This window comes from Phoca vitulina, unplaced genomic scaffold (assembly GCF_004348235.1).
Source record: "Phoca vitulina isolate PV1807 unplaced genomic scaffold, GSC_HSeal_1.0 scaffold20, whole genome shotgun sequence".
NCBI classification, from domain to species: domain Eukaryota; kingdom Metazoa; phylum Chordata; class Mammalia; order Carnivora; family Phocidae; genus Phoca; species Phoca vitulina.
In genome coordinates this window covers 39,320,937-39,332,872 of record NW_022589723.1, presented here as the reverse complement: position 1 = coordinate 39,332,872, position 11,936 = coordinate 39,320,937, and the positions used below count along the sequence as shown (strand labels likewise).

Sequence of the window (11,936 nt, the reverse complement as noted above, 5' to 3'; positions counted from 1 at the left end):
CCCCCCCCCCCCCCCCCCCCCCCCCCCGATCAAACACATTCACACGTCTGAGTTGGAGACAGGAACCACCTGCTGGGTTCTTGTGGTCCACAAACGGTGGTGAGCTGTGAGCTCTTCTTACCCCCATTTTATAGAAGCAGAAACTGAGGCTCACGAGGTTGAACAACTTGTGTGAAGTCATATAGCTAGTTAGGGGTGATTGCCCAGAACCCGAATGAGGGTTCCACTGGGCTTGGCTGGGTCCCTGACCTTCAGGCCCTTCTGAACAGGGGCTCTGCTAGCTTTCCACACCCCCATGCCTCCCCCTCCCTCCCCAAACTCACCACCACTGCACCACCAGAGCAGGCATGGAGGCTGGGGCACTGTTAGTCACCCCACCCGCCGGCTGTCAGTTTGCAAACACACCCTTCCCCGCCTGCAGCTGCTGCCGCCACCTCCCCACAGACTTGATGATAATAATACAAATAATAACAGGCCCTGTTTTCTGAGCACTCATTCTGTGCCAGGCCCTGTCCTTGGCACGCTATGGCTCATCCAATCCTCTAACGACGGAGGCTATTCTTACCCCCATTTTATAGACGAGGACCCTGAGCAAGGTCAAAGAGGCAAGGTGGCCTTGCCTGAGGTTTACACCTCAAGTGAGCATCCCGTCCCACTCAGGTTGTCAGACGCCCGGGCTCCCCGCACCATGTCCCAGGAGCTGCCGTGGGCCGCAGAGAGTGCCGCGGAGGAGAGAAGCAAGCGGGGCCCAGAGGAGGCGCAAGCCCGGCTGCAGTGGTCACGGGGAGGGGGGCTTCCTCAAGGGGCTGCGCTCTGACAACCATAGATTCGGAAAGCAGGGGAAGGAGCTGACCCCTCCCCTTTCTTCTACTGGCTAAAACTTCAGGACCTGGTTTCTCCATCTGTACAATGGGTTGGCGATACCCCGCAGCAGCCAGGGCTGCTCTGGAGACTGGAGTGGGCACCTCCCGCACCAGGAGCAGGACCTGCCTTTGCATAGAAATGCTGAGCGTAAGCCGTGGGCTCTCTGACAGCCCCTCCCTGGTGAAGTCACGAGCCCCGGGTGGCTCAGCGGTCTCCCTCCTGCAGGCCAGGGGCCAACCCCCTCCAGGCCAAAGAGGAAGAGCCAGAACAGCTGGGAGGGGCTACTGTGAACCTAGGCCTCTAGTCCTGCCTGGGCCAGGCACACCTGGGTCCTTTTGGGGTTATGGGAGCCTGCTTTCAGGCCACTTTGGGGAGGCAGTGCGAGAACACTGCTCCTGTTTCTGGCTTTGCCACCAATTTGCTGTGTGTATGACCTTGGGAAAGTCACTTGACTTTTCTGGGACCCTTGCTGGTTCTCCAGCACCTCAGCCAGCCCTGTGTCCCACCTGCTGTTCCCACCTCCCTGCCTGGCGTTCCTTCTCCACTCCCTCCCTCTTCTCTACCCAAGCAACTTCCTTCCTCCCAACCTCCGGCGCACAGCTGAGGAATTGCTTCTGTTTCACGAGTGCCTACAAAATCCCTGTCTGTGGCAGCAAGAGATCGGGAAACGATCTTTATGTCCATCGATGAGGGACCAAGTAAATGAAGAGCCAGATACCCCTAAGAGGGAATGACAGTTCCAGCGGTGATGGAGCCTGAACAGACCTTTAGGTGCTGACACAGAGCACCCATATGACAGAGCAAGCAGAAACGGCAAAAAGCCAGCTCAAGTCGCTGAAGGAAAAGCTTCTGGGGGGAACGAAACAGTGACACGTCTTGCAGGGACCACCCCACAGATTAATCAGAAAGCAGCAGCAGCACCTGCACGATAGGTACATCGGGCAGATATCTTGTTAACCACGCGATCGGATTAAGCATCACCCATCATGAAAGAAATGACACTGAGTGCCTCCTGCTGGGACGCATGGAGGGGGGCACAGCGTCCTCGGGGTGCGATTCCCGCAGAGCCTGTCAACCTGACTCAAATCAGGAGGATGCGATCAGGCACAGCCTTGACAACTGGCCCGGACTCCCGAAGTTAATGTCATAAAAGACAAAACAAATGGGATGCCTGGGTGGCTTAGTTGGTTAAGCGTCTGCCTTCAGCTCAGGTCGTGATCCCAGGATCCGGGGATCAAGCCCCGCATCGGGCTCCTTGCTCAGCAGAGAGCCTGCTTCTCTCTCTCCCTCTGCCTGCCGCTCCCCACTGCTTGTGTGCTCTCTCTGTCAAATAAGTAAATAAAATCTTTAAAAAAAAAAAGACAAAACAAATGAACAGAGGCTGGGGAATATTCTCGATTAAACAGGACACTAGAGACACAGGACACATTAACAAAATGGCATTTACACAAGGTGAGGAGGTGTTAACCAACCTTACTGCGGTAACTGTTTAGCAACACACATACATGAAGTCACCACGCCATACACCTTAAACTCACACAACGTTATGTCAATTACATCTCCATAAAGCTGGAAAAAAGGGAGAAAGTAACATGACAACAAGATTCAATGAGTGATCCTGAACTGGATTCTGGCTCAGGGGAAAAAAATAGTAGGTATAAAAATCATTTGATGACAGCTGGGAAAATGGAAATGTTAGGTAATATTAGGGAATTTTAACATCAATTTTCTTAAGTGTGATCATGGTACTGTGATTATGTAAGAGGTGCATGCTGAAGTACTGAGAAATGAAAGATATGATGCCTGTAACCAACACTCAAAAAACCAGCAACAAACCCCACATATACACGTCTAGGTATACAAAAGAGGTAAATCAAACGCACCCAAATGTTAAGACCTGGTGAATCTGGGTAAAGGATATATGGGTATTCATTATACTATTATTTTAGCTTTTTATGATAATTTTTATTATTTTTAAAAATTTTATTTATTTATTTCAGAGAGAGTGAGAGCCACACGAGTGGGGGTAGGGAGAGGGACAAGCAGATTCCCCGCCAAGTGCAGAGCCAGAAGCGGGGCTCGATCTCACAGCCCCGAGATCACAACCTGAGTGGAAATCAAGAGTCCCAACGCTCAACCAACTGGGCCACTCAGGCGCCCCTATTATTATTATTTTTTTTTAAGTAATCTCTACACCCAACGTGGGGCTCAAACTCACGACCCCAAGATCAAGAGTCCCACGCTCCACCCACAGTGCAGGCCAGGCGCCTTATTTCAGCTTTTCAGTAGGTTTGAAAAACTCCAAATAGGAGGCTATGAAAAAAGACAAGGTGCAGGACCTCATCCATGGCATGTTACAAGTTGTGTTTTTCAGGGGACATACAAGTCATCCCTAAACTCAGATACGCAGAGATTATCTTTGAAAGACAGAGGAAACTGGCAACACGAGTCGTCTCTGGGATGGGAAGGGGGGGGGGGGGAGTCAAGTTTAAGAGAAAATTACTTTCCACTGTGTATTTGCTATTTTGTCCTTTTGGATTTTTTTTTTTTTTTTTGAAAACCGCATGTATCTATTACTAACTTCCCCCTAAAAATAAGATTGAAAATAAATCACTTTTTGACCCCCTCCGCCGCCAGGAGCCTTCCTTGGTTCCCCAGCTGTGCCGGCCGGGCTCCAGGACCTCCACAGCATCTCTCACACACCCCACGCTCCAGCGAGAACCTCACTGATCCTGGCCTGGGAGCTCTGTGGGGGGAAGGCGGGGAGCTGACTCATGTCCCCAGCAGGGGCTGAGCCCAGAGTGGCTGCTCAGTAAAGGAGCCGAATGAATGAATGAAGCAACAAAGGAAAGGAGGAAGCTAGGTCGGCTGCGCCACACCAAGGTCCCCTAACTGACGGGACTGTATTTAACCCCCAAGGGACAGCAGTGGTCAGCACACCCGCCGAGGACAGGGGACATGCGGCTTTGGAACTCTGTGAAGTCAGCGCTTCGCTCGGACTTCCTGCCCCAAACCCTGCTCCCAGCAGTCCTTGTGCTGGGGTCCCGGGAACAGGCTGGGCTTTGTGCCCAAGCACTGAGGTCAGTGGCTGCGGCCTCAGGCAGGCCTTTCTTGGTAGCCTGCGCTGGCAGGGAGGGGGGAAGAAAGGAGAACTGGGAGCACAAAAACTCCCGCGCTGCCCTTTCCCTGCCCTGGGGGCAGCTGTAGACGGGCCCCCCCCCCCCCCCCCCCCCCGGCCTAGCATGTGCCGAAGGCCAGGGCAGGTCAAGGGGCTCCTGCCCTGCCCCCCTCACCAAAACTCCACTGCCCAATGGGGCGTGGGAGCCTTCAGTAACTGTTTACACCCAGCTAAAAATACCCACTGAAAAGGGAAGTGCACAAGAGACCTGGGGGAACTCGGGGCCGTGGCCCCCAGAGACTTTGGTTCTGCCACAGGACCCAGCTGGAGCGTCTGGGGGGCAGGGGCAGCTGCCGGAGCAACAGGAAGGTTCACCCTGCCTTCTCATTCTTCGAGCCAGGGTTCCTGGAGCCTCCCTGTGCGCCCAGCCCCATGCTCGGGGAGCCAGGATGGATAGGAGGAAAGGACCCATGGGACCCCAAGGGGCTCTAAGAACCCCACTCATGTCTCCCCTCTGGGCCCCGCCCAAGGCCACCGCCAAAATGCGGCCCTGCTTCTGTCCTCCTGGCTACCAGATAGTCAATCATGGCCAGGGGTGCTCGGTGCCCCCACAGACAAGAGAGACAAGGGCAACCCTGGAAAGTTTCCAGGAAGAAGGGGAGGGGAGCTGGAACCCGGAGGATTTCAGTGGAAGCAATTGGGAGTAGGGGTGTGCTAGACCAGGCCAGGATTAAGCTTCCAAAACTGGTATGGAAGAGTTAATTAAGGCAGAAGGTGGCTCAGGGTGGGGATCCACAGAGGCTCTGAAGCAGCCCGGAAGTTCTGACAGGTCACAGGACAGATAACAGGCAAAATTGAGCTTCCGATATAGGCACGCCCCTCGGAAAGGGCAGTGCGCGCACCTGAGGAGGGCGGGGCGGCCAGCAGTTGGGCTGGTTTGGCAGCAGTATGATCGGCCCCACCTCTGGTTCCGCAAAGGACACTCAGGCTGAGGGCACCGCGGTGCCCCTGGCCACACACCAGGCTGTGGGGCTGGAGGGTGCCTGCTGACCCTGGCAGGCGGCCCAGAGCCCTCAGCATACCCACCGCACACACGTCTCAGGGTCAGGCACTGCAGAATTGGGCACAAGACCCTCCGAGATGCCTAAACGTCTCTGGGGATCAAGGAAGGGCTGGAAGATTGGCCCCACTTTGGCTCCAGTGTGTGCTGCCTGACCCCCCTCCCCACTCACCCTAGGCCTCCCTCAGTCTTCAGCACCCCTGCCCTAAGGGTAGGGGTGAGTTAATAGCTAAAAAATGTTTAATACGAAATTATAGCAACTCACTGCCTTTTTCCTGCCCCCAGTGGCTCTTGGGACGGGAAATCCCATCTAGTGGTTTGGGAGAGGTAGGGGCTGGAGTTAGAAAAGGCTAATGGGAAGCCGCCTCCCCCAGGCACCACTGCGGCTTGAGGCTGACACTCCTGGCCCAGAAAGGTTTCTAATTACCGCTCACGAGCCTAATTACCTACATGCACTGGGCAGCAGGGACTTGGGGCTTCCCCAGGGCCCTAACACAGGCCTCTGTCCCCCTGCCCCCCAGCACGGGCTGCAGGCTTTGCATGGTTATTTGCCTACACTTACATACAGCTTCTCAGCACTGACCTCCAACGATGACTTAAAAATCATGAGTGTCCTTGTCCTTCATCCTGAAGTCTCCTATGCACATTACAGGTGGGGGGACTGAGGCCCAGAGGCCCATGAACTGCCTAGAACTTTGGCCCCCAGATTCTTGGTCTCCCCATCTCAGAACTGGGGCCCATAGAACACACAGATCAAAAGGTAAAGCTATGGGGGCCCAACACAAAGGACTTACGGTCTTGCTACCCACCTGAGGGACAAGAAGGTTATCAACACCCTCCCCTAGTAGGATGGGTAACGAAAATGAAATGAAATGGGCACAAGACCATGGGAAGGAAAGCATGGGAATGACAGCCCACTGACCCAACCCTGTGTTAGTTACTTAATCCTCAAAAACCCCGGTGAGGTTTTACTGTTGATCTCTGTTTGACGGAGGAGGAACCAGGCTTACCCAGCTTCCAAGGGGGGTAGAGCAAGGATTTGAACTCAGATCTGTCTAAACTTGGTCAGGAGAAAAACCCCCAGCCTCTCCTTGGGCAGGACGGATGACACTCCGAAAACAGGCAGCTAGGTGAGAGCAGGCAGCTGAAGGGAGGTCTGCCTAGAGCCTGGCCCTCCTGCTCTGGGAAGCAGAGGTTACACTCGTGTACCCACTCCTTGCTCGTCTGCCATATTCTGCTTTGCACGAAGAGGCCAAGAGTTTGTCCATGGCCATCTAGCAACTACAGAAGCCAGCAACCACAGGGAAGGCAGAAACTCCAAGCAAGGAGCTCAAACGCTTCTTGGTTTTCATGGCCTTTCCCCTCCAGGAAGTCCTCCTGGCTGCTCCAGCCTACGCAGATCCCCCAGCTTCTGAGCTCCCACCAGCCCTGCCAGGAAGTCGAACCACAGGCCTCCCCTGACTCCTCTCTGAGTCTGGTCTCTGCTGCCCGGCAGAGGAGCTCTTGGGCTTCCTTCTCCCTTCTCCCCTTCAGTCTCCCTGCGGCAGGGACGGCACAGGACGCCGGCACAGGTCCCCAGGGCCAGCAGAAACTGGGTGCGGGGCTGGGCAAGGCTGAGAAGCAGCAGGCAGGGTGGGCAGGTGTCAGATGACACCCAGATTTTCACCCAGCGACAGGGCTTCCAACTGTGCGGAGAGCAGGACGGGGCGGGGGGGCGGGTGCCTCTCTTCTGCTTGTTCCTGCAGCTCTGGGCCCTGATCACGGAAGGGGCGGGGGTGGGGGGGCAGGGGGACGGAGGGAAGCTGCGGTTGGAGGCCCAGCACCGCCGGGGCGTGCATAGCTAGTGTGTGATGAGAAGCTCCTCTCATCGCAGTACCTCAAAACCAGGAAGAGAAACTGAGCAGGCAGAAAGGACGAGCTGGGCTGTGTGGGGCCCTCAGGTCCCTGGACGCCTGCCAAGGGGAGCTCTTAGACAGTGGCTGGACAAAACACTTCCCCATTCTGGGCCTCCGCCTCCCCAGGGCAAAAATGGGATTCTCTCTCTGGGGTGGCCAGTCTGCCCCACTGGTGATGGATAAAAGAGATGCCCCCCATTGGTGGAGGACTCCCGATCCCCCAGTGGGGTTTGGCCTCTCCCGGGAAGCCCCCGGGGGTTTGGCCCCCAAAACTAGCCTCGCCCTGCTCGCTTCTCCCCTCAGCCACGCAGGGAGCACACTAGCTCTTCCTTCACCAGCTCTTTATTTTTAGGTCTGAATTTGACTTTAATCATTACTTAGCGGATTCTATTTCCAGCCCTCGAATGAAGGGACCCACAGGAGAGGGAGGGAGGGAGGCAGTGCTCCCTGCCCGGCGTGGGGGGCAGCCTGCTCCTCCACCCATCCTGTCCCCAACCAAGGCGGGGGGACCGAGAAACACCCAAAGGGCTTGCCCCAGCCAGGCCAGCATCTTGGAGGGGACCCCACCCTGTGACCTCATCCCAGCCCAAGCTGTGGGACAGGAGGGCAGTTGTAATGCCCACTTCCCCTGCGCCAAGACCAGGGAAGAGGGAGACACTCCACAGGCGAACATCTAGCAGCTAGAATCTGAGGTCCTGTGCCTGAGGGATCTCTGCACCGAATGGGCCCCCTGGGGGAGGACCTCCGGCCTAGGTTAGTCCTGGGCTACCCTAGGGTCATCTGGGGCTATGGTCTCTCAGGCCCCAGGAGCGCCAAGTTGAGACTGCTTTCCTCCTACTGCCCGCGGCGTGGCCCCAGGAGGGCACTCCCAGTTACTCTGGCCTCCACAGAAGCAGAACGAGAGGAAGAAAGGGGGTGTCACAGCAGTATGCACTCAGGTCAGACCCACGTACCCCCTGCCGAAGAGGAGCCCGCTACACACAAGACCTCCCCAGTGATTTGTGGACCGCTATGCTCCCTTTCCAACTGCTAGGCCAGAAACCCTCCCCCCACCACCCCCCACACCACTGGGAGAGGGTAGGGCAATGAGGCTGGCATGCCATCCCTGGGTTGGGGCTCAGGATGCCTGGGCTCTTTGCCCAAGTCGTGGTTTTCCCAGGGAAAGTAGGCCTCTGGCTCCTCTAGGGAAATTTGGGGTGGCCTAGGAAGTAGATGAAGCTGGCCTGGGGCAGGAGGCAGCCAGGCTCTCAGAGGAGAGGCCTTGTCCAGTCAGCTCTGGTGCCTGGAGACCAAAGGGGAATGGGGAGGGTCAGGTTCGTGTCCTGGAGCAGCCAATCACATGGTGATGGGGAGGGGAGAAGGCAAGGAGGTGGGACAGGGCACTGGCCAGCGTAGGGCTCCACGGGCCAAGACCAGCCCTCTGCTGGGTGAGCCACCAGCCAACCCTGGCCCAGGCATGGTCCCCACACAACGAGGCGGCCCGCCGTGGGTGCTCGGTGAACAACACCAACCTCTCCTCACAAAGTGCTTACTGAAGGCTAGGGGCGGTGCCAGGTACTTTCTAGTACCTTGGTTAGTTAGTTCGGATTCTTCTCATATTCCCCTCTAGCCCAGGAATGGCCATCCCGTGGTGTACATAAAGGAACCCCATCTCGGAGGTGACCAGCCTGAATGGTGTGGCTGGGCCTGGAACCACATGGGCTGGGTGCCAAGCTGCCCACTCTTTGCCATACACCAGGCTGCTCTGGGGGCCTGTGGTCCCACCCGCTGTCACGGTGACAGGTGAAACAGCGAGCCTATTAGTCAGGGGGCTTGGGGGAGCCTGCTGCAGCCGAGCGGTTTGGAATAGGGCGCAGCTTCTCGGAGGCGAAGTTCCCCGGGCAGAGTTCCACCTTGTGTGGGCAACACGAGAAAATGCTCAGAGACAGAGAACTGAAAGGAAAAAAGGTGTCATGGTGCGCATATTCAAATGACAACAGCAAGGAAGGAAACAAAAATCAGGAAAAGACAGGGAGGGAACTCCAAAATGAGAAGAGTAGCTCCTCTGACGAACAAACTGTGATTCTTGTGTCGTTTTCTACATTTCCTGTAGCGCTATGTTGTTACTTTCTGCATTAAGAAAGTAACACGCACATAGTTTTCTCCTGAGCTCAGATTTGCTTCCGTGGGACCTGACTGCCCCCCAGATCCGGCCCTGACATCTGGGACATCTTCCACGGGACAGCCTTTCTGATACGGAAGAGCCCGTCAGGCACGTGCGGGGCTCTCCCTACCTTCTCCTTCCTGGACCAAGCACCTCTTTCTCTGGGGACTATGTGTCAAGGCTTCAAAATGCCTCAAAAGATAGAGCCCGGAACTGGACCCAGGCCGTTCTGCCCGCTGAGGCCTCCTGGCAGCTTGCTCGGGCACCTGCATCACACACTGTGAATCCTGGGCCTCAGCCCCTGCCTGTACTCTGGGCTGCTCCATGGTGGCTCAGCCTCTCGGGGCCAGGTGCCCCTGGCAGCAGCCCTGGAGACGATCATCTGGTCCTTCCTTGCCCCTGACCCAACGCAGAGAGAAGAGCTGCCACTTCTGAGAGGCAGGAAGGCACCAAGCTCACCAGATAAAAAACGCATTTCTGCACCTGTGCTAGCCTAAAGCCAGACCCTTTCCTACAAAGGCCTTGGGACCCTGGGGTCGCACCCATACAGCTCACAGTCAGTATAAAAGCGTCCAACCTTCAGGCCTCAGCCCCAGGCCCCCAGGCTGGAAAGGAAGTTAGGGCCGGGAGTGGGGAGCCTCATAGACCCACCACATCTGGGTCCCCTCCACAATGCATGTCGGGGTAACTGGAAAAAAACCTCTACATCAAGGGCAGAGTCCTGAGCAGGACAAAACTACCAGCGGCCCCAAGGGGGCCCAGACATAGCTCAACATCCTCCAGGGATCCGCCCACCCTCCAGGGAGCATGAGGATCCTGCCACACTCCCAACCTCCCTCCTGCTGCCTCTGCCCCGTTCCTATGAGGGTCCCACCACGAAAGACACTGGAACCACCAAAGGGTGGGGAGCTTGGAACAGGCGCCCTATGTGCGCCCACTCTGACCACGCTCCTATGCCAAGGCTGTGGAAACAGGGCTCTCACCTTCCCCATGTGGATCCCATCCATGTTCTGAACCCGGCTGCTCCAGTGCTGGCTGGGCCAGACGTGTGGGAGGCCTGGGGCGGGACTGACTACCAGGCTGTTTCAACTCAGCACCAGGGCCCCACCACACAAGGCGCCCCCTCCCACCACATCCCCTATCGGTGGGACCCACCTCAGGTACCAAGGGGAAATCCCACGGGCAGTAGCAGGGCTGCCTGAGCCCAGACCCAGGCAGAGCTGGGGCCGGAAGCCCTCTGTAGGGAAGCACGTGCTCACCCCACAAGGTCCCTTGGGTCAGGCTGGGGGCCTGGGTCCTCGGTGGGTGAAGGTACCTGCCTGGTTTCCCTCCACCCACAGCAGTGCAGCTCGGCGGAGCACAGGAGGAAAGGACAGACAGCCTGACTCGGCCAGAGACCTGGGGTAGCAACTCCCCCCTCTGAGCCTCAGTACACTGGTCCTCAAAATGGGAGGGGAGGTGAACCCCTAGTTAAGCTCCAAGGATCTGGTGGCTGGACACGCCTCTTCCTGACACCTGGCCTGGGCCCTGAGGAGTCTGGGAGAATGAAATGACCAGGCTGCCAGGAGATGGGGGCATGGTCCTAATGCCCAGTGTCCCATCCACCCACATAGAGGCCCTGCCCTGTTTCCCCACCCAAGGGTCACAGGTCCCTTGGCTTAGGCCTGCTCTTCTGGGAGGCCAACAGGCTCAACCTCTAGCAAGCTCAAGGGAGGTGGTTGGGCCCTGGGCTTCCTAAGAAGAGCCAGCTGGCTCCTCGGTGGGGGAATGAGGGAGGGTTCAGAACAGGGCAGGCCAGGGACCTGCAGGGAGGGCCTGGGGAGGCAGGGAACGGCCAAGTGTCCATTCTCTAGAGCCCTGGCCTATGCTGCCCCCCTCCCTCCAGGCTCCAGCCAGCCCCAACCCCGGGGTGGGGGGGGCAAGGAGGGGACAGACTCGGAGTGGCCTGAGACAAGTCCGCGGGGCTCACAGGGCAGCACCTCCCTGGTGAGGTCCCCTCCCAGTCGGGCTGACAGTGACTCCCGGGAGAATTCGAACCGGGAAGGAGGGGGGTAAGGGACGTGGGGGATGGGGAGTGGACGTGACCGCAGCTGCAACGGAAGCAACAGAAGCGGGACGAGCGACCTCCAACCTCACCCCCTCGGGAAGCATTCGGACGCCCACCTCCTCCAGGCCCTCCAGGCACTCACCTCTCTCGGGGCACTGCGGTCCGGGCCACCTCGCTGCGGGCAGCATCAGCGGCCTGCGGGACGGTCCATGCGGCCAGGGGGGAGGGGAGGGGCGCAGGGGTCCCCGGGGGGTACGGTACAAAGAGGTATTGGTGCGAAAAGAGGGGGAGGAGGGACGGCCAGACAGAGGCAGGGGGATGGCCGCGCGGCCCGGGTCGGGGAGGGAAGAAAGGCGGGGGGAGGGGGGCGGGAGGGAGTCGGGGGGAGGAAACAATGTAGCCGGCGCAGCCCCGGCAGAGTTCCGCTTCCGAACGCCGCCACCGAGGTTCGAGTTTGGAACGTCGCGCCGGCCGCCGGGGTCTGCCCCGGACTCTGGATCGGGGGCCGCGGAGGCTCCCCGCGCTCCACGCCCCGGAGGCTCTGGCGGCCACAGGCTGGCTGGGGCGGGAGGGACGGCTGGCCGGGGGCCGGCCCCGACGGCGGCGCGGCCGGGCGGTCGCCCCGCTCGGACCCCACCCCGGCAGGCCCCCCGGGCAGGGTGCGGGGTGGGGCGGGAGCGGGAGGGCGGCGGTGGTGGCGGCGGCGGCGGCCGAGCTCGGCTTGCCCGGGGCTCCGCTGGGAGGAAGCTCGCAGGCCTGGCGAGAGGAAGCGCGGCCCGGATCCTCCGCCCGCGGCAGCGCGCCTGCGC

The 11,936-nt window shown here is 58.5% G+C and overlaps 1 protein-coding gene across 1 annotated transcript in view; it reads right to left on the bottom strand.

Annotated features, from left to right (window-relative positions):
• CSK (C-terminal Src kinase) overlaps nucleotides 1-11,423 on the bottom strand; it is an 18,672-nt gene extending 7,249 nt beyond the window's left edge. Inside the window, exon 1 of the mRNA XM_032417718.1 lies at nucleotides 11,270-11,423. The gene's annotated coding sequence lies outside the window, so the exon portion shown is untranslated. The remainder of the gene's footprint in view (nucleotides 1-11,269) is intronic.
• Between the last annotated feature and the right edge of the window lie 513 nt (nucleotides 11,424-11,936).